Source organism: Amphiprion ocellaris, chromosome 18 (genome assembly GCF_022539595.1).
Source record: "Amphiprion ocellaris isolate individual 3 ecotype Okinawa chromosome 18, ASM2253959v1, whole genome shotgun sequence".
NCBI lineage: Eukaryota > Metazoa > Chordata > Actinopteri > Pomacentridae > Amphiprion > Amphiprion ocellaris.
In genome coordinates this window covers 2121387-2141765 of record NC_072783.1, presented here as the reverse complement: position 1 = coordinate 2141765, position 20379 = coordinate 2121387, and the positions used below count along the sequence as shown (strand labels likewise).

At 38.7% G+C, this 20379-nt stretch overlaps 1 protein-coding gene across 8 annotated transcripts in view; it reads left to right on the top strand.

Moving 5' to 3' along the window:
- tanc2b (tetratricopeptide repeat, ankyrin repeat and coiled-coil containing 2b) overlaps nt 1-20379 on the top strand; it is a 236267-nt gene that overhangs the window by 82559 nt on the left and 133329 nt on the right. Inside the window, exon 1 of one of the 8 annotated variants that reach the window (XM_023270327.3) lies at nt 5580-5934. The exons of the other annotated variants lie outside the window; for them this stretch is intronic. The gene's annotated coding sequence lies outside the window, so the exon portion shown is untranslated. Of the gene's footprint in view, nt 1-5579; nt 5935-20379 lie in introns of those variants that run through there. 8 annotated transcript variants of the gene reach the window in all.

Below are 20379 nucleotides of genomic sequence, written 5' to 3'. Positions count from 1 at the left end.
CTGATCCTTGTTTGTTTTAAGACTAGACACATTTTATAAACTATACAAAAAAAATGTCAGTGTAGATCTTTTTTGTCCAAACAACAATTCATAAGCCAAAGATATTCAACTTCCTATCTAAAAAACAGGAATTCATAAAACATGAAACATGCTATACCTTCAAGTAATGTTGCCATGTTGAACACGAAGCAAGAAAAACAGAGAATAAAAATCAGTTAGCATTATTAATAAAAAAGTAAGTAAATAAGCATAAAAGCATTCCAGAAAAGATGTGAACACCTGTCAAGCTTGGAAAGCCCTCTTACACTGTAAAAAAAAAAAAAAAAAAAGACATTTTTTTAAAAAGGATTTTAACTGTAATTTCTTAAACAATTTACTTTTATTTTACAGATTTTCCTTGTTTTGTTAAACTACAATCAGTAAAATCACGGAAAATGTTTAAATTGTACTAATTAAGCGTAAAAAGCAAATGGTAATTAGTTCTTTTACAGTGTGTGACAATATGTATCATAGTACGCTATTTTAGTGTATTTAAATCCTCTAAAAATAACATTATTTTACAATTGTTGAATGTCACAGTTCCACTGTCTTTTGACTTATTTTTCCTGGCATAGTGCTAGATTATCACAGCTTTTTATTATGTTTTTGTTTTTTTTTTTGTTCAAGCTTCTGCCTGACAACACCCCTGTTATACCCTCTATTTTATCGACCTGACCTATCTGTCTCCATCCAAATGACGGAATAAATGCCCATAAAGAACATTAAAAAGGCATAAAACCCCTCTTCCAGATTTAGTTTAATAATGAAAACTTCATTTGTAATTACTGGTTCTTCAGCTCAGTTTTTGATTTCCATGTAGCACCTCTTCCATCCACTAGAGGTCCTCAGTTTTTCAGTCTGTGCCCAGTTACCTGCCCACCACACCCACCTCACCTGTATAAATACCTCTCCTCCACCTCCACTCTTACCAGACTGTGTGGTGCACATAATTAGCACTTAACCTTGTTTTTTTCTCTGCCTGCTTACCTGAGAACCACATTTTTGCCTCTTTGACCACAGTGTTTCTGCCTTGCAGCTTTGTTTTATTTACCTGCTAACTTGCCCACCTGCCTGGACGTGCCTTCTGTCATTTGCACTCGTCAATCAATCACCAAAAAACACTTCCTGCCCCCGTGGTTTGTCTGTATTTCCCAACACCCACTGTGAAAACTTGTAGCCTAAGTTTACCTGATCTTAGCTAAATCTACTAACATGCTTTAGAGATGTTAACATTACCTCCACCAATCAGGTTATAACTGATCTTCCTGTACAGACAGTTCACTCCTTCATTCTTCCACACAGTAAATGGTACAGTCGGTTATTTTTAAAAAGTAATGAAGTGGGTTGAAAGTGCCACAGCAGAGTACATCGCCATCACTATCACCCTAAAACCTCCTCTCCGTGTCCCAACACACGAGACAATTTTATGAATTTTTACCGAGGCGTGTTTCAGCCGTAGCACCATGATGGGCATCGAGCGCCCTGGTGTATGTGTCTCTGTGATATTGGAGCTTTTAAAATGTCATCTATATTGATGTTATCTGCATGTAGTCCCTTCTGAGCGACTAAAATAGAAGAAAGTGAGGAGGCAATTTGAGACTTGACGTATCAAATGTGGAGAATATATGGAGGAGCATAAACCTGCTTCCCTTCCTTTGGCTCTTGTAATATTTCACAATTATTGTATGGTGCAGTTAAAATGAAATACTTCATTTATACACGATGTGCATTTTTTTCTGTATATATATTTATATTTACCGTTCACCATGCTAATGTTGTGTTTAAGCCAGACTGAAACTATAAGTTACAGTTGAATTTGAGTTAAATATCACATTTTTTTTCCAACAAAAATTGGAATTCAGTTGTGATTATTTTGTCCAAAATTAGCAGGTATGTATTTCCGGTACACATAAAGACTTGAAGACACACTTATGTCAAGCATAATCACAAATTAAATCAGTGAAAGTAATGGAGATGCCAACTAGTTAGTCAAAGAAAAGATATATCGTTAGGATAGATTTATATTTTTTTGTTTTAACAGTGGAGCTAACAGTGTAATGTGAAAATTGGTGCTTTATTTATTTATTTATTTTATTTATTTATTTAAGATGGGAGAGTGCATATTAATCAACATGAGTCAAGAAATGTCCACATGTAAATATGCCAGATTTAGCCTCGAGGGCTTCTTCTTGGACTTATCGCCTGACTTTGCGGGTCCTTTTTGGTCATTCGAGCTGTGTTTTTTGCACTTTAAAGCTTGTTGTTTCACACCAAAGCCCTACATATTATGCCTGCTTGGCATTTCTTTTCTGGTCACCAAGAATTTTAAAATGTTCACGTAAAACCTGTCACTTTTCATCCATTCATTCAACCAATCTTAGACGTGGAACAAACACTACTATGACCAACTGTCACTTTGTGCTTGTGCAAGTGCCAAACAACAACAACAACTAAACAACAATGTAGGAGAAGTTAGCCCTCCTGTTGTCCTCATTTACGGGCACCAAAAAATATTATTCCCTTGTCCAAAAATTCAGCCAAAAAATTCACCAGATTTATAAAAATTTGCAAAATCTTTAGGACTAAATTTCCAAAAATTCCTTAAAAATTTTATTAAAAAAAAAAAAAAGAAATAGGCAAGAAATAAAAATTCAAAAAAAAATTTTCAAAAAATATAGAAATTGTAAATATTTTCAAAAAATTAATAAAAATCTTCCAAAAAAATCCTAAAAATATCTAAAGTGATTCCATGTATATCAGTAAAAGATGTAATATTTTCTTTAAGAACGTTCAGAAAAAATCAACCAAAATCCAATGATTTTGCTGGATTTTGGTTGATTTTTTTCTGAATGTTCTTAAAGACATTTTTTTAAACTTTTTTTTTCCACCAAAAATTTCCCAAAAATGTTGAAAATGTGGAAGTTTTCCAGCTAATGTTTGCTGGGAGTTTAGATATTTTTTATCAAAAAACGTGCTCAAATCATGCTGTGAGACAGCTGAGAATAAACAATAACAGTACGTGTCCACATGAGCGTTTTGGACATTGGGAGTTGCAGTTTGCCAGCATTATACCTTTGATAAGCTAGACGGTACGGGAGGTCCTTGGTTTACGACGTCCTCGACTTACATCATTTCGCCGTCACTTCGTAACTGATTACGGGCCAGTCTTCGGTTTAACGTACGCCGTTTCGTCGTTGGGTCAAAACTGGTTCAGTTGGCGAGTACAGTAGTCATGCGGCTGTAAGACTTCTGTCTTTACATTTGCCGCCACATTGGATCATGCTACATTCGCTAACTTCATTATGGCTCCCAAGCGTAAGTCACACGTACAGTTTACATTTTACTGATTTTCCTGCCAAGTTGTGTTTCAGTGTCAGCTAAAGACCGTTTTTATTACTGAAGTTGTACAAATATGTAAACTGACTGATATCGTAATGCACGTAACGGTTTTGTTTACATTTTCACTGGAGTTCCGACTTATGTCACATCGTAGGAACTGAATTCTGATGTAAGTCGAGGATCCCTGTAATGATAATTAAAATAATACCAATTACTTTGATGGCGCTTTTCAAGACACTCAAAGACGCTTTGAAAAGTAGAATGCAAAAAATGAATAAAATGAGTGCCTAAAAGATGGTTAATATGTACAGTAAAACAATACAGTCGTCATCTTCCCACAAACATGCTGCACCTGATTAGATGTACACTTCAGTAGAAGGCTTTCTACTTCTGGATTTCAAACTGGACCAACATGGTGGCTCATTTGGAAACCATTGCTTGTCTTGTGAGATTGATAATTCACCAACATTTCCGACAACATCTGAACTGCTGAATCTGTGTTAATATTAGATTAACTGACAACAGTCAGTTTAAAAGTTTTCAGGAGCTTCCAGAGGCGGCAAGTGGCAACTGGATGCTCCTGATCAGAATGAAGTGGGCTAGAGAGGAGCTGCCAACATGACGGATCCACAGGAATCATTATTTCAATCTTGCTTATTCTTCTTTAGGTACTTCATGCAAATCAGGGGCGTCCAACTGCCACTCAACGCCTCAGAAAATGTTTTCAGAAACACATTTTGGTTAACTGTTTTTGTAACTGGTTCATTTTGAAATCCAGGTGCAGGAGACCCATGAGTAAACCTTTCAGCTGCAGCCAGTGTTTATGATGTTTATGGTGTTTATACGGTTATAAATGGGTGTGTTTGTTTTCTGTTTGGGAGCACCAGTCTGTCATCTATCGTGACGCCACCTAGCTGTTCGCCCATCGAGTGTGAAATGTTGGGAAGCGGTGCAACCTCTTGGGTTCAAAAACACCCCTGTGGGCACATACCAAAGGACTGTGTGTCCACCAAAACATATTTCGCAAGCTGAGAAACCCAGGCGCTCTTTTGAAAACGGCCAGCTTCAAAGAGCTTAAGAGATGGGGCATTTTTTCAGCTTTGGTTGCCACAATAGGGAATATTCATGCAAGAAAAGCATTGCAACGATTGATCCATTTACAGCTGAGGAGACCCATGTCAAACAAAAGATCTAACCGTTATTTTTCATATTAATATTGTGATTATCTGGCGATGTCACCTGCTCCAGACATGGATACTCAGAGAACAACAGTATTAACCTTCATGTCGTCCTGCGGGTCAAATTGACCCATTTTAAAGTTTGAAAATGTAGAAAAAAAAAAAATTTCACAGTGAAACTTCTGATGTCCACATTTTCAACAATTTTGGGAAATTTTTGAACATTTTTTGGTGGAAAAAAAGAAATGTTAAAAATGTTTCTTAAGAACATTCACACAAAAAAATTGACCCAAATCCAGCGAATTTTGTGAATGTTCTTAAAGAAAATATTAGAAGTTTCACTGATATATATGGAATCACTTTAGATATTTTTAGAATTTTTTGGGTAGATTTTTACTAATTTTTTGAAAATATTTACAAGAATTTTCTTGCCAAATTTGTCAGATTAAAAAAATAAATAAAATTTATGGGAAACTTTTAAGGAATTATTGGAATTTTGTTCCTGAAGGTTTTGCGAATTTTCAGAAATTTGGGGAATTTTTTTGCAGAGTTTATAGATTTTTTTCAGACAAGGAAACAATATTTTTTGGTGCCTGTAAATGAAGACAACAGGAGGGTTAAACAAGAGACAGACAATGTTAGCGACTGACTTGATGGCAGCAAATTTAGCAGCTACAGTCAAACACTTTGCTCAGAAATAGACAAGTGTTTGCTAACGTGTTTGTCTAATTCATCAGTCATGTTTCCGCTGCCACCAAATGGCCAAAAATGGCTCCATGCCTGTTTAGAATTGCCTCTTCCAAGCTGGTAATAACAATAATTGACAATAATAATTGATTGTTAGTTAGCGCCACAGAAAAGACAGTCAGTTTTGGAGATGACTGGCTTTGAAAGAGTTAAGGAATTCTAGCCTGCTGAAAGAGAAGAGAGAGAGAGAGAGAGAGAAGGAGGATGAGGGAGAGTTATTGCTGCCAGAGAGTGAGAGGAGGAGGAAGAGGAGGAGGAGGAGGAGGAGGAGTGAGAGCGAGTGGCCTGTCTGCTTGTGTTTGTGTGAGTGTGTGTATGTGTGTGCGTGCACGCCGGCTGAGTGTATGCGTCCTGACACCTGGCGCTCGCCCTCCCTTCGCTGCTCACATTGTGGAGAGCTCTCCGGCTGTCTGGGCCGTTCCTTACCTCTCTCTACCTCCCTTCTTTTCCCCCATTTCTACTCCCTCCCTCTATCTTTTGTCCTCTTTTCTCTCCTCCCGCGTTGTTTTTTTATCCTTTCCGTGCCCCGACAAGCTCCTCTTTTTGTTTTTTTGCTGTTTTGTTTAGGATCTCCTTCACTATGCTGCAGGATTTTTATCGCCTCTAGCAGACGGGCGCTCGACTGACAGAGGTGAGCCAGATGATTCGGGGGCGGGAGGATGGATGGGTTTGCATACATGGATGTTTTTTGAATGTGGGGAGTGGTGGATGGATTCAGCTGTTAATTGTTTCCCGGGATTTTTTGGTGGTTTCACAGTGCAAGTCTGAGCAGCTCTTGATCTCCTAAAAGGCACCATGTAGGCGTCTCAATGTGTACTTTGAAAGGTGAAGGGTTCAAGTGTGTGATTTAAGAGCAGTGTTTGAGCGTCTGTTTCTTTTTTTTTTTGACTGGTGTCAGCAGCATGTGTGAAAGCTGCACTCGAGCTGATTTGTTTTTCGCTCTGTTCGCTGCCTGGTGTCACCTTGACCCCGGCTTTCACAGCAATCAGTGTCTTGGCGGCATCATGCCACACCTTAAGCGTGGACGCCGTGTCCGAGTGTCACTGCGTGTTAGCAGTGATGGATAGGAAATAAATATAGAGTGAGGAGACTCGGAGAGGCCAGGTCCATGACACAGAGGCCATTAGACGAGAAAATAGTGCGAGACAGAAACGAAAGATCAAGTGATTCGGTGTGTTTTTGCAGGTAATATCTGTCACTCTTTATGCCCTCAGGTTTATTAATAACACCCAGTATCCCTCTTTGCTGCTTGCTTTCTGATTGGTTTCCTCAAAATTATGTCACCTGTCTCCGTTTTCACCCCATTCCATCCACTTCTCTTTAAAACTGGGTGTCAAACCTCAAAATTTGCAGATACAGACCAATTTTCTTTCACTTCATAATGTCGACAGTTTGTTTCGTGACTACATGTGCTTCCAAAACATTTGCAGTTTGAGGACTTTGGGACCATTTATTCATGATTTTGTAGAGAAAATGATCATTTTCTAAGACTGGACCATTTCAGGAGAATATCTAATTGCATTTTTTTCAAGTTTCAGTGACATATTTACAGAGTATTAAATAAAAAGCATGTGATGGAGCATTACGACATGAGATAACATGGAAAGCGTGACTGTTACACAAGGAGGACTTTCTGTAATTTACACAACAGTTTGAACCGTGGACAAGACCCGCTACATAAGGCATGTTCTTAATTGCAACCTTTGGGATTTGCTAACTGGATTGTTTCCTGTTGAGATTTTGACTTGGAAATGATGAATTGTTTGGCTTTATTATTTTCCATAAAGCATGGAGTCACAAAATCTGTTTTTTTGGTGTCGCAACTCAATGGAGATGGTATCAAAATCCAGTTTTAATCCAGATATTCTCAAAAAGATGATTCCAGTTGTTACAGTTTGGATTTGATCATCATTTCCATCACTTATTATAACATTATGCCCACACTGTAAGTTAATAATACTCATTTAGAGCTCTAAATCTGAGCAGCGAGACTTGATGTAAAGGTAGAAGCAAAAGGGAATGAGTCTGAATTGGTAATACTTCTTCACTGCACAAGAAAAACACAAATGTCTGGTTGACACTGGACTTCTGGAACATGGTCTGGGGTCTTTGGTGTTGGCCTAAAGCTTTATATTCATTATTAAATTAACGTGCAAACAATTTTTTTAAGTAATCGATTGATTATCTATAAAATGCTGCACAGTGACATTTCTTCACCCTCTGAATCCAAAATTCTTTTTTATAGCCTTGAAAGACATGTTATCTTTCTAAAAAATTACCCAAATTACACCCAAATTCTTGGAAAATTAACCCAATCTAAGCCTAAAATGGTGATATTTCATCAAACTGCTTTATTCTGCATGTCTCATATGAACATTCATCAATAATTCATCATTTCCCCTACCCAGATTCTGGTAAAAACAAAATCATTCTGCACTCCTCACTCCTCACCACAGCTGAGAAGACATCAGCGACTCAGCTGTGACCAGCAGTCATTTGGCAAAAAGTCTGGAACTTTAGTTGAAGTTTGAAAAATGTGACAGGAGCAAGAAAAAAAAAACAAAAAAAACAAAAAACACTTGGTCCAGTGGATTAAAATGTGATTATTTTTTTCTAAATGCAGTCATCGGAAATCCAAAGATACTGAATTTATTCTTAAATATGACAATGAAAGGCACCAAAACCTCCTAATTAAGATGCTACCAGGAGCATGTTTGTCATTTTTGCTTGAAAAATGCATCAAAAACAATTGAAAATTAATCATCTTTTAATAGTCATTTCAGCTCGACTGTGAAGAATGTTTATGCTGGATAGTTTTGGGAATAATAGCTTCATTTTCTGGCTGCTGTACCTTTAAAACTGGCGACGGTTAAATAGTCCTCTCTCTCATTAAATACGTGGCCTTTGCTGTGATGTAGCGCTGCTGCTCGTTTTCCCCTGAATCTTAATAAGCCAAATGTTTCACAAACATGAAATGATTTCTTCAGACATTAGAGGAGGCTTTCTTTTGTTTTCTTTTGCTTTTTTGAGGCGAGTTGCCTGCTACTGCACAATAAACAAGAAAAAGAAAGAAAAGGTGTTGAGTAATGAGTGTTTTGGTTCTGAAATTCAGGTATTGTATGAGCAGCGTTTGTGTTGGAAATGTTGAAAAGATAGCCAGCCCTTTCTGTCACTCTTGTTCCTTCCTTCTCCCCCTCACTCTGTCATCATTTCACTTACTGTAACTCTCTCCTCGGTTTCTCACACACACACTCTCTCTCCCACCCACTCAGATATTTCTGGAGAACAAAAGGAGGGAGATGAAACAGTGGAGCAGGGAAAGGCTTAATGTACAAGCCTTGCGTAGGCTAATGAGTCTTCACCACTTCATCCTCCTCCTTCTCCTTCTCCTCGAGTCCTTCTGCTTCCATTTATCCACATCATCTCATAGCTAAACTTGTCACCTCTTGCCTTTAAGATGCTCCCACCTTAAAGTAATTCCCCTCTTCGTCATTGTCTTCTCCATTCATCACTCCAGCTCCTGTTCCCTCCTTCTCCATCTCCTCTCATCAGTCCATAAATGCCAACGTTTTCATTACAGCGTCTCTTTTTGCCACTCGCTTCTCCTGTGTTCTTTTCATTCCTTCTGGAGTGGCTATTTTCTTACTCCCCCTCATTTTGCCTTTTGTCAGGACCCACTCATTCCACCCGTTCATCATCCGTTTATGCTCATTAGTACAGGTGCTAAGCGTTTGCTGTCCTTGCTCACTTTCTTATTTTAGAATTTATCCACATTTTCACTTCCTAGCTCGACCACACACTGACCCATGCTGAGACCCCCGAGTCCGTCATGAACAAACCAGCCTGCCTGAGTGAAATATGAAATAACATGGTGGTGGCCCATTTAAATTTTTGATGCCTTGCAGGACTTATCAGGCCCCCCTCCTCCTCCTCCTCCTCCTCTTCTTCTTCTTCTTCTTCTGCAGCGGCATCCTGTTGTTTTTGCCAGTCGGGAAACTGGGCTTTCATTGTGCCTCTTGATGTGGATGGGCTCATTATTGCTGCTCAACGCTGTGTGCCTTTGAATAGCAGGAAGTGCCCTTGCTAGCTGAGCACACTGAGGGGATATTGTGGCACTTCGCACGGCGTGATGAAGGTGGCAAAAAACCCACAACATTGCATAAGCGAACAGCGACAATCGGTTCGCAAGAGCTGCAATTCGCGAGGACGGCGACAGCAAGGCGTGGACTAAACCCACGCCAGCTGCGTGTCCATATGCGACTCCCCGACTGTCTCTGTTTGACGGCATTTATCGTGCCGTCTTTGAATTCAAACCTACAGTCTGTCTCTGTCTGTCTGGCCCCCACCCACCCCTTCAGTCTGAGGCAGCCATGTTTAGTAGCTCTAACTCCTGCTGACAGTCGCTGGAAGGGCAGAATTTATCAGACCACCACATGAATTTATCCACTTTGACAGGTCTGATGATCAGTGCATGTGCAAGCCGGACGTATATCACAGCTGCGTCCCAACTTGTGCTGAGATGATTAGTCAATTAGTCTCTCCGCTGACTGAAATTAATTGCCAGCAGTTTTGACTATTAAGTCATGTATGAAGCGAAAGTGCCGATATTTTCTGCTCGCAGCCTCTCAAATGTCAGGATTTGCTCTTTTGTCTGTTGTTGAATCTTCGCAGGTTGAAGGTCTTTGAGGTTTTTTTTTTAGTCAGATGAAGCAAACTATCTGAAGACGTCATAATTAATTGATGATCAAAAGTTAATAGACATGTTAATGAGAATCTGTCAGATATTTACGCTTTAAATAGGAATGTCAGAAACGATCAGACTCCGAATGATTTTATAGTTGAGTTTGGCTCTGCATGCTGTCATTAGATGTGTTTCTAGGACATATTTTTATGCACTTTTCGAAGTTTCACATTAGAAAAGTCAACGGAAGCAGCAAAATTTGATAAAAGCTTTCTTAATTTTGCAAATTTTGCAAGTTTTTCCACTCAGTTGAGGCAGTTTTTGACATTTTAGTTAATGAGCTTCATTTAGCATTTTGTTTTGGTTTCCTGCACCTATGAATCCTGTTTTGGGTGCTTATTTTATTTATCTTTTGCATTCTACTTCGTGAGACATCTTTGAGTGCTGTCATTAGATGTAACATGTTTTTTTTTTCACTTTTTGAAGTAAAACACTCGAAAAGTCAGTGAAGGCAGCAAAATTTGAAAAGAGCATCCATAATTTTGCAAATGTTGCAAGTTTTTTCACTCACTTGAGGCAGTTTTTGATGTTTTTAAGAGTTAATGAGCTTCATTTAAGACTTTTTTGAATAAATTCTAATACATTAACATTTAACTTACAAGGGTGATCAGCTGATTCGATTTCTTTCATTTTTTTTACAGAATAAAACATGGCAGACACCAGCTGACTTTAAAAAATATTTTCAATTTTCCAGATTAAAAACAATTTCTGAAGACTTCCCTCCATTTTCTCTTGTAGATGGCAAAGTTTTGTTTTCTTCTTCTTTGTGGTTTTTCAGTTTTGTTTGCAGCTTCTTCTACTCTTTTTTTATTCCAGCCATGTTGCCTCTACTGCCACCTTCTGACCACACCATGTGTTTTCTTTTTAATTTTTTTGCGATATATCAAAAATAATTGCTTTATATGGAAGCACAGCTAGTTTGCAGCAGCCAGAGACACAGAGAGATGGATCTGTTTGCTGTTTGACTCTGGTACCTTGACCATTCTCCATTTTCTTCAACCACCGTCACCATTTCTGGCTGATAATAGCAACAACAGGTCATCATAATCCTTCACTCCTTTTTCAGACAATGCCAGACATTCTCAGATTCCAGCTTCTTAAATGTGAAGATTTGCAGTTTTTGTTAGTTAGTAAGAAACTTTACTTCCACTCCAAGAATCTTCAGTGGCATTTTATAGACTGATGGCTTTTACAAAACAACTTCCAAAGCAACTGATAGCGACATTCACACTTCTGTAAAAGTGACACAATCCAAACATCTGATTATAAAGCAAATTGAAATCCTTCTCCAATTTCATGAATTTCCCTGCCAGTACAGGACTAGATCAGCGCCAAACAATGAGACCTCCACCCAAACGGTATTAGGTGCCCAGCTGAAAGCAACACATAAAAAATTGATGCAAGATCAACGCACCAGATCTGCCAAGAACAAATGCTCATCTCTTTCTTCACAAACACACACTGACCCATATCCCGGAGTTTGTGTTGTTGTTTTCCTGTTTTTTTTTTTTAACATCCATTTTGCAGTTGTTTTTTTTTTTTGTACTCAAAAGCACTTATTGATGTAATTACACAGATTTCAGTGCATTAAATTGGCTTAAATGTAGCAGTTTGTTTTTAAAGTCAAAGCAGCCCTGCAGTTATTTAAGTTCAATGCAGCTTGTTTGGAATCCAAAATTTCAGCCGCTTAGTTTGATTCAATAGCACTTAAAATGAACCGGGAGAAACAGTTTAGGATATGTGCGTATGTTTTAACACTTCTAAATATAGTCCACGTAGCGCTGTATTACGGGGCGTAGCTGTCATGTTGATGATAAAAGACATCCAGCCACATACAGTAGCCTACTTTCCCTCTCCATGTGGAAGTGTTGGCGTCTTGCTGTGCCACTGCGGGCTCCACAATCCCCCAGTCTGTTTTATATTTAATGTGTATTTCATTATTCAGGCCTTCTTGTTTGCTGTTGTAGACCCGTCTCCATTGCAGCTGTGCTGGTGGTGTGTGGGGGGAATAATCTCTGGGGTTTTTTTGTTTTTTTTTCCCCCTCCGTCTCCGATTGTCACAATGACACTGAGAGCAGAGTGAATTACTGCATCGCTGTGGGCAAGCAGAGGATAAGAATAACGGAGCACAATGAAAGAGGGCGCACACTGGAAAAAATGCTCCTCTCAAAACAAGAAAAAAAGCTTATTTCAAAGAACTTTTACCTTGAAATAAGTGAAAAAAATCTGCCAACAGAAAAAGTGAAAAATGGCTTGGTAAGATTTCTTGAAATAAGATATGATATTTAGAATATTGAGATCTCAAAATTAGCTGGGAAAACTTATTTAAAGCTCTATTTTACCAGGATTCTCAAGCTTAGGTGTCTTAAAATAAGCCAGATATGCTAAAAAATAGTTTCTCACTCAAAAATAGATTTTTGCTTTCATGTAACCTCCTAATCTGACATGTATTAAACTTATTTTGAGTTTTATTGTAAAATACAACTCAAAACAAGATAATTTCAAGATTGTTTGACTTAACAAGATATTTAAGATGCATTGTCTTAACCCCCCTGTTGTCCTCATTTACGGGCACCAAAAAATATTGTTTCCTTGTCTGAAAAAAATCCACAAAATCAGCAAAAAATTCCCCAAATTTCTGAAAATTTGCAAAACCTTCAGTAAGAAAATTCCAATAATTCCATAAAAGTTCCCTTAAAAATTTTATTTTAAAAAATCCCCCAAATTTGGCAAGAAAATTCTCATAAATATTTTTTAAAAATTTGTAAAAATATTCCAAAAAATCCTAACAATATCTAAAGTGATTACATATATATCAGTAAAACTTCTAAGATTTTCTTTAAGAACATTCACAAAAAACTTTTTTTTCCAGAAACATTTTTAACATTTCTTTTTTTACACCAAAAAATGTTCAAAGATTACCCAAAAATATTGAAAATGTGGACGTCAGAAGTTTCACTGTGAAAATATATTCTTTTTCCTGCATTTTCAAACTTTAAAACGGGTCAATTTTGACCCGCAGGACAACACGAGGGTTAAAACAAGTCCCTCCATCTGCTGAAATGTCACTTGTTAAGTGGATGTATCTTAAATCGAGTGGGATGAGACATTTTGACTGAAAATAAGACAAAGAAACTTGGTAGGATTTACAGTTTTTGCAGTGCAGCAGCAAGGACGGCCTCCGTCGTCTTCCTGCTTCTCCTCTCTCCATCCTCCAGGCTTCGTCTGTTACTATGGCCACCTGTCTTTCTCTTTGTCTTCCTGTGTTTTCCTTTCCTCTCCCTAACTGGTACCTTACTTCCCTTTTCACTCCAACTGGAACGAGGGGACGAACAAAAATGACACTTCTGCTGCCGGCCGTTTTCCATCCAACATCAAACAGCCTCTTTACAGTCGTGCTTTTGTGCTCATGGCTATTTTGGAGATGCTGTATGCTTGGCTTCTTTCTTTTTTTAATCTGTTGTTTGTTTGTTTGTTTGGCATTTAGCTGGTGTTCGGTCTGTGGCCCAAATCAAAGGGTAGCAAAGCATTAAATCATTATATAAATGGATGAACTGGTGATTGCGTTGTGTTGTTTGGAGCAGTTTCCATTCTGTAAATTGGATTCAGTTGCGTTTGCTTGTTGTTTTTCTTTTTACATGATTTGTTGAAGTGTTTTTTTAATGTTTTTAGAATAGTTTCCCTTTGGTTAGGTGGAATTCTATCAAGACATGACTCATTTCAGGGTTATAGCTCTTCAGAATGAATATCACCAAATGGCGACTCAACAGAATGATTAGTCATATAGCCTGTAGACCGTCCGTGGAAAGTCAGACTGACTTCTGTGTGACTCCGTGAGAGACATTTAGAATTTACATGTGGCATCATAGACTAATCCACAGCCTGGAGCTCAATCACCGACACTGAATACAGTGCTCTGTTTGTCTGAATTTCATTGAATTTATTTGTATATTTAACCCACGTCATGTCTTCTTTGCATTTCAACATAACTTTGAGATTTTCATTTTTTGGATATGGTAGTCTGTTTCTTGTTAAAATCTAATTCTGTTCTTTATGAAAGGCAGGAGGTAAACAGAGAAAAAAAATAATTGGTGCTCCAGGCATAGTAGTGCATCTCTCTGCAACAAGTGATGGCTGCAGAGTTGCTAATAAAACAGCAGTGGCAGTTTTCTCCCAGATTGCTGTTGTGGTTTTCAGCATTTTGTGTGGCAGAATCAGCGATTGTGAAGCAAACATTTCTGAGTCCTCAAAATACCTGATTGTCTTTTTACTCCATCCTCGGTGGAGCTGGAAAATGCAACTTCTGTTTTAACACGTCTCAGGTTTTGCCACAGAGCTTACAGATCCCCACGCTACAGAGGGGCCCCTGGGCAACAGGAATGAGGATCAAATTTAGCGCTGTTCCTCTTTAAGCTGCTGTATGCTAATAGCTCTGACTGTCATTCACCGAGGTGGTAATTTGAAAGGCAGTAAATATCTCCTGCTGTAATGAACAAGCACCGACGGCAGCAGGAGCTCTTCTGTGTGCGAATTCATCAGCTTTTTCTCATTGAACACTCATCATCAGTGCAGAAAGTGTCATCTGCAACCTTAGCAGGAGTCGCACTCGTTTCCCGCCTCTCGCTGCAGACGGTCAAAGGCAACGAGAGGCGACGCTTCTCCTAAAGCTGCACCGAAACAATGCAAACACAAACTGGCAGCCGATGATCCGGCGTGTGTCCACATGTCAGACGTTGTTCTCAACCAGTCCGGAAGCAATTAACTGACTGATCCGACAGCTGAAAAGAAATCTATAATTCAATGTTTGTTACAACCTGTTGCCCTTAGTTCCTGCACAGCACACATGCAGCAATATCAACGGAGTATTTATCATAGATGTCTTAGGAATCTCATTTCTAGCTGTCTGTATTTTATCAGCTGTTGCTAACAAGCTACTTTAGCAAATGATTTAGACCAGACGTGTCAAACTCATTTTAGTTCAGGGCCACATTCAGCCCAATTTGATCTTAAGTAGGTCAGACCAGTTAAATTACAGCATAATAACCCATAAAACTCCAAATTTTTCCTTTGTTTTCGTGCAAAAAAGTATGTTCTTCAAATGTTCACATTTACTTTACAAAACATTATGAACAACCTGAAGTTTCCTCAGAAAAATAAATTCAATTTCAGCAATATTATGCCTCATCATTTAAACATTACAACTTATAGACCACAGAGTGTCTACAAAGGAACACAACATGTAGTCATGATCAAAACAACAGTCGGACAAGAAAAGAAAAAAACAAAAAAAAACTAGACAACATATGACAAAATCATATCAAATTTTTTGTGAATGTTCTTAGAAAAAATATTAGAAGTTTTCCTGATATATATGTAATCACTTTAGATATTTTAAGGATTTTTTTGGAAAATTTTTACTCATTTTTTGAAAATATTTACTAACTTTTAAGGAATTATTGGAATTTTCTTCCTGAAGGTTTTTCAAATTTTCATAGATTTGGGGAAATTTTTTGCTGAATTTTTGGATTTTTTTCAGACAAGGAAACAATATTTTTTGGTGCCTGTAAATGAGGACAACAGGAGGGTTAAATTAAAAAGGAACCACAGGAGCTTGTCTTAATTTGGAGAGAGCACATAAGAGGAGGGTGAATGCAGGGAGCTGGTACAGGTGGGATGACTGCGTTTTTTTGTGTTTTTGTGGTCCTTATGTGTGTGATTGTCAGGGATTAACAGTGAATAGAAACAAAAGCATCTTTCTTCATTGAAACGCCTGGAGGCACACCAGGAGCCAAACCCTGTTTTTTGTTGGGTTTTTTTTCGTTCCTCTGCTCTTCCTCTGTCTTTCTCCGCGAGTCTCAAGGCAGCCAAAACCAAAAATCCTCATAACACTTCCATTTCCGTTTGGTTATTTTTGCTGCATGCTTTTCACTTCTCCACTCTGTGATGTAACCCCAGTGGTGTGTCAGACTGAAGGTAGGAGAAGCTTCATGCAGCCTCTCTCTCTCTCTCTGTTTTTTTTTTTCCAGACTCTTATTCACCAGCTTTTATTTTTATTATTTTTTTGAAAACGAAGCCCACCCACTCAGTGCTGCGACACAGCTTTTCTCAGCGTCGGATGGCAGTGTGGGAGTCGGGGCATATCACTCTTTTCTTTCTCTTTTTTTTTCTTTTTTCACTTTCAGTTACATTCTCTTTCTCTAGCTGCTTCCTCCATCATAACACCTCCATCCATCCATCCATCCATCCATCCATCCATCCATCCATCCATCCATCCATCCATCCATCCATCCATCCAGGACACTGCTGAGTCGTGGTGCTGTTAGCCAGAGCCTGACGCACTCAGCCGCTCACATATGCGTCACCTCGTTGGCCCGCCGCCACCACCGTGCTGCTCGCCGTCCTCCAGCCATGCCTTGGTGGCCGAGGTCAGAGCATTGACTGTATATACAGTCTATGGGTCAGAGGCTTTGGGCTTTTCTGCCAGGGTGGGGGAGGAGGTATAGTATTATTTTAAGCCAAGGAAACACTTTTTTTTTTTTTGCATTGTTGGAGAGGATTAGGGGTCATGCTGGGGGCAAGTACACCATGATACAGTCATGTTTTGAAGTTAAAAACACAAACACCCTCCAATACTGGCCTCTTGAGGGGACTAGCAACAGTCAGATGATGATATATCAGGTTATTTATTCTGTTTTTTTAATAAAAGAAACCTCAAACACAAACATTTTATCTAACGATGAGGATAAGAATGAGGATTTGTTTAAAGCAGGAGTGTCAAACTCATTGAATTTCAGGTTCCACATTCAGCTCAGTTTGATCTCAAGTGGGCTGGAGCATAATTTGTAGACCATGACAAGCTGTTTTTATCAGAAAGTAAAGTACTAGATTGCTCATTGTTCTTTTGTGTCTCATTTTTGTAATATTTTGTCTGGTTTTTGTTGGTTTTTTTAATCTGACTTTTGTCATTTGTCTCATGTTTTTGTCATTTTGTTTCTCTATTGTGCTGTGATTTTACTTCTCCAGACCATTTGAGATCAAATCGGGCTGAATGTGGAACCTGAACTAGAACAAGTTTGCCACCCCTGTTCTAGACGAAGCAACAGCGTAGAGTTATATCTAAGTCATTTTAGGGCAGGGAGACATTATTTACATGGAAAATAACTTTTAAATATGTAACTTTGATGCGCAGAGATGAGTTTTTAGGAGTCTAATCAACAACCGGAGAAGGCTTTTAAATGGTCTGGATGTGGGGAATGCTAATGAGCTCATGCTTTGTGTTTCACTTAATCAATTACTTTGACAGCGAGGTGCAAACCAGTGTGGGCTTCATTAGTCAATACCATTAAATAAGTCACATAATGCTGCTCTGCATACACAACTTGGTAAAAGAACATTTTATTGTGCAGTCAACAAGGAAAATTCCAGTATTTTATTCAATAGTGGGCTTTGTTTTATGGAATATCATCATATATTATGCTTTATGTTTATTGTAATGGATGCAAATTGACTGATTTTATGTAAATAATTCAGAAACAACCTCATAAACCCCTAAAATGTGGTGGTGCAGCTTCATCTCAATAGACTTTTTGGCTCAGAATATTAGTTTGTTTTAATCCTGCTTCAAAATCAGCCTGTTAGCCCCTCATATGTCTAAAATAACTACTTTACGGTGTGTAGTGCAGGTCATACTGTAGTTGGGAACGCAGGTGAGGTAGAATGGAACAGCAGCGGCAGTAGTATGAGCTAAAAAAAAGGCCCCACACAAGAAAGTGTCACAGCCTCTGGGTATTCAGTGCTTATGTAACAACGGGACAAAGAGAGATACCCCTGTAGCGCTCCGGGCGTGACTGGGGATGTAAGGATATTTCTTCTTTTATTGCATCCACCGTTGCTTGGTAAATTAGAAAGATGCCGCTGATTTACAGTTGGCTCTCGGCGGGTAAACCAATATGCAGGAGCAGCAAATGAGCCAGGGATGCAACAGCAGAGATTCATCTGTGTTATTTGCAGCGCTGCCGTCTTAGAAATTAACTACTCTTTGTTTGTTTAAGGCTTCGCAAGCTTTAAAGAGGTGTTCTGCCCAAATTAGAGCTAAATCTGTACTCTCTCAACTTGGATTCATATTTTAGAGACCTGAAAATATAACTGTGTGCTAATCCTTGTTGAACAGACCATAAACAGAATGCTAATCAGGACACATGATGCTTTTATATGCAGATAGAACCGTTTCCTCTGTATCATTTTCCACTCCCCAAGTTCTCATTTCCCACTCGAACTTGCAGTCATTGAATGTAACTAGAAAATAAAACTGCATGAAATTCAGTACCAGTTTTCAGGATTGAGGATGTGCCGCTGTAGTGTTTTAAATTCAGTTTTTGCTGCATTCTTCCCTTCAGCAGGCAGTAGGCATTCGAAACATTCAGAAGTGTCTACTACCCACACAGTTTCTTTGCTTGCACGCTGGCTGGCTTTTCCGTTTTCTTTCTTTTCTTTTCTTTTTTTTTTATCCTTCTTGCTTGTAAAAGAGCTGGATCCACACATTAAATCAGAGCTGATACAGGCATCGTCCTAAACACAGTTAACAGCTTGTGAAACCGCCAGGCCTCCTTCTCATTTCCCCACTCAGTGCACCTGCGTTCCACCGTCCCCACAGACTCACAACAACAAAGGTCCATAACTGCTTCCTCCCTCCGCTGGGAGTCTTCACGACTGCTGCAGTTTGTCCTCCTTCAATAGAAAGCTGCTTAAGGGCTGACGGCGTTGTCTTTTGGCCTGTCACTGCAGGTAATACAGCCGCTGACAAACAGTTGGCAGCAGCTCACTCTCAGCTTCACTTCCTCACCGCGAGGTTCAGACGTCGACAGCTTAGACTTAGTGGTGTTTAACTCCATCAGAGGGTTCGGGGGTGTTGATCGTGTGTGGGTGCTAGCTGGGCAGCTAACGGAAATGAGAATGAAGGTCTATAGTATCAGGATATGTGGTTGCTCACAAGAAAACTGGGTGTTCTTTTGCTTTATGTGGGATCCAGTCTTGTTTTTTAAGGCTATTATTGTCAATATGTGTTAACTTTTACACTATTTTTGTGTCTACACAGTGTCTCCAATTAGCTCTTTGACTCCGAAGGTCATGAAACATTGGCCAGAAAACAAACTAAGATGTTAGTAAAATCATCTCCACACCCATTTCTACTCCTGAACTCATCATTGCATAAATATATTAATATGTAGGTATGTTAGTGTCTATGGAATGCTAATATGTAACAATGAATAGCAGAACTGTAGATAACTGTAATAATAATCATAATAATAAAATTACTTTTATTTTCATTAGACATTACGAACATATTTTTCACAATTTTTAAGTCATAAACTAGAAAAATATCCCTACTGCCATTATTTTATAGTGAGACAGACAGTTTTATAATATGAAATATACATTTTTCTTTGTTCTAAAGGCTAATTTAAAAAATCTGCCAGTATTATCATACAAATAATGGAAGATCTGGATAGCCTATAGGCTGTTTTGATTAAAACTAGATGCGGCATGTACGGCTGCACCTGATAAAGACCAAGACAGGAGTTTAAAAGTGGAGGTGGTGGAGTTACCCTAGAGATAGCCTCGGGCTCAGAGGAGTAAATAAAATGCACAGTATCATTTCCTAGAGGCCACAGATGTGTTAGTTTACCGTCTGTAATTTGTTCCACTTTCTCTTCTCAGTTACAATGGTCTATAAATGAAAAAAGTAGCAAATCTTCACATTAGAAACAGTGAAATTTGGGTATTTTATATTTTTTTTCAGTTTAAATTGTTTTATTTACGTTCAACAAATGTCCTAAATACCTATAATTTCATACCAAATGTCCAAAAGTCTGCTGTATCGGGCTGCTGGTGTATTATTTGCATATTTTCCTTCTTCTCTCTTCATGATTTTGCGACCCTGCTGTGTTTCCATCAACACTTCCCTCTCTCGCCTGTGATTTGTCAAAACAAATGTCTGGGAACTCAGAGGTGGCCCTGAATCCCTGCTCATGTCACAGACCCAGAGCAGTTTACATCACTCCCCAGATCTCTGATAGCATTCTGCAGGGACGGGATTAGTAGTTAGATGTGAAATTCATACATTAATGTTCATGTAACTGCAGACAAAAATGGAACATATGACACAGGAAGTCCTCATTGCTCCAACAAGTGTAGAAAATAAGAGTAAAAACGTAGTTCCATTCTAATCTCTGCGTCTCAGCTCCTGTTGTGTCGGCAGGGTGTCAGAACCCTCCAGTTCCAGCTGTAAACCAAACTCTCCTCTAGAAGGTCCACATGTGTGCGTTTCTTTACACC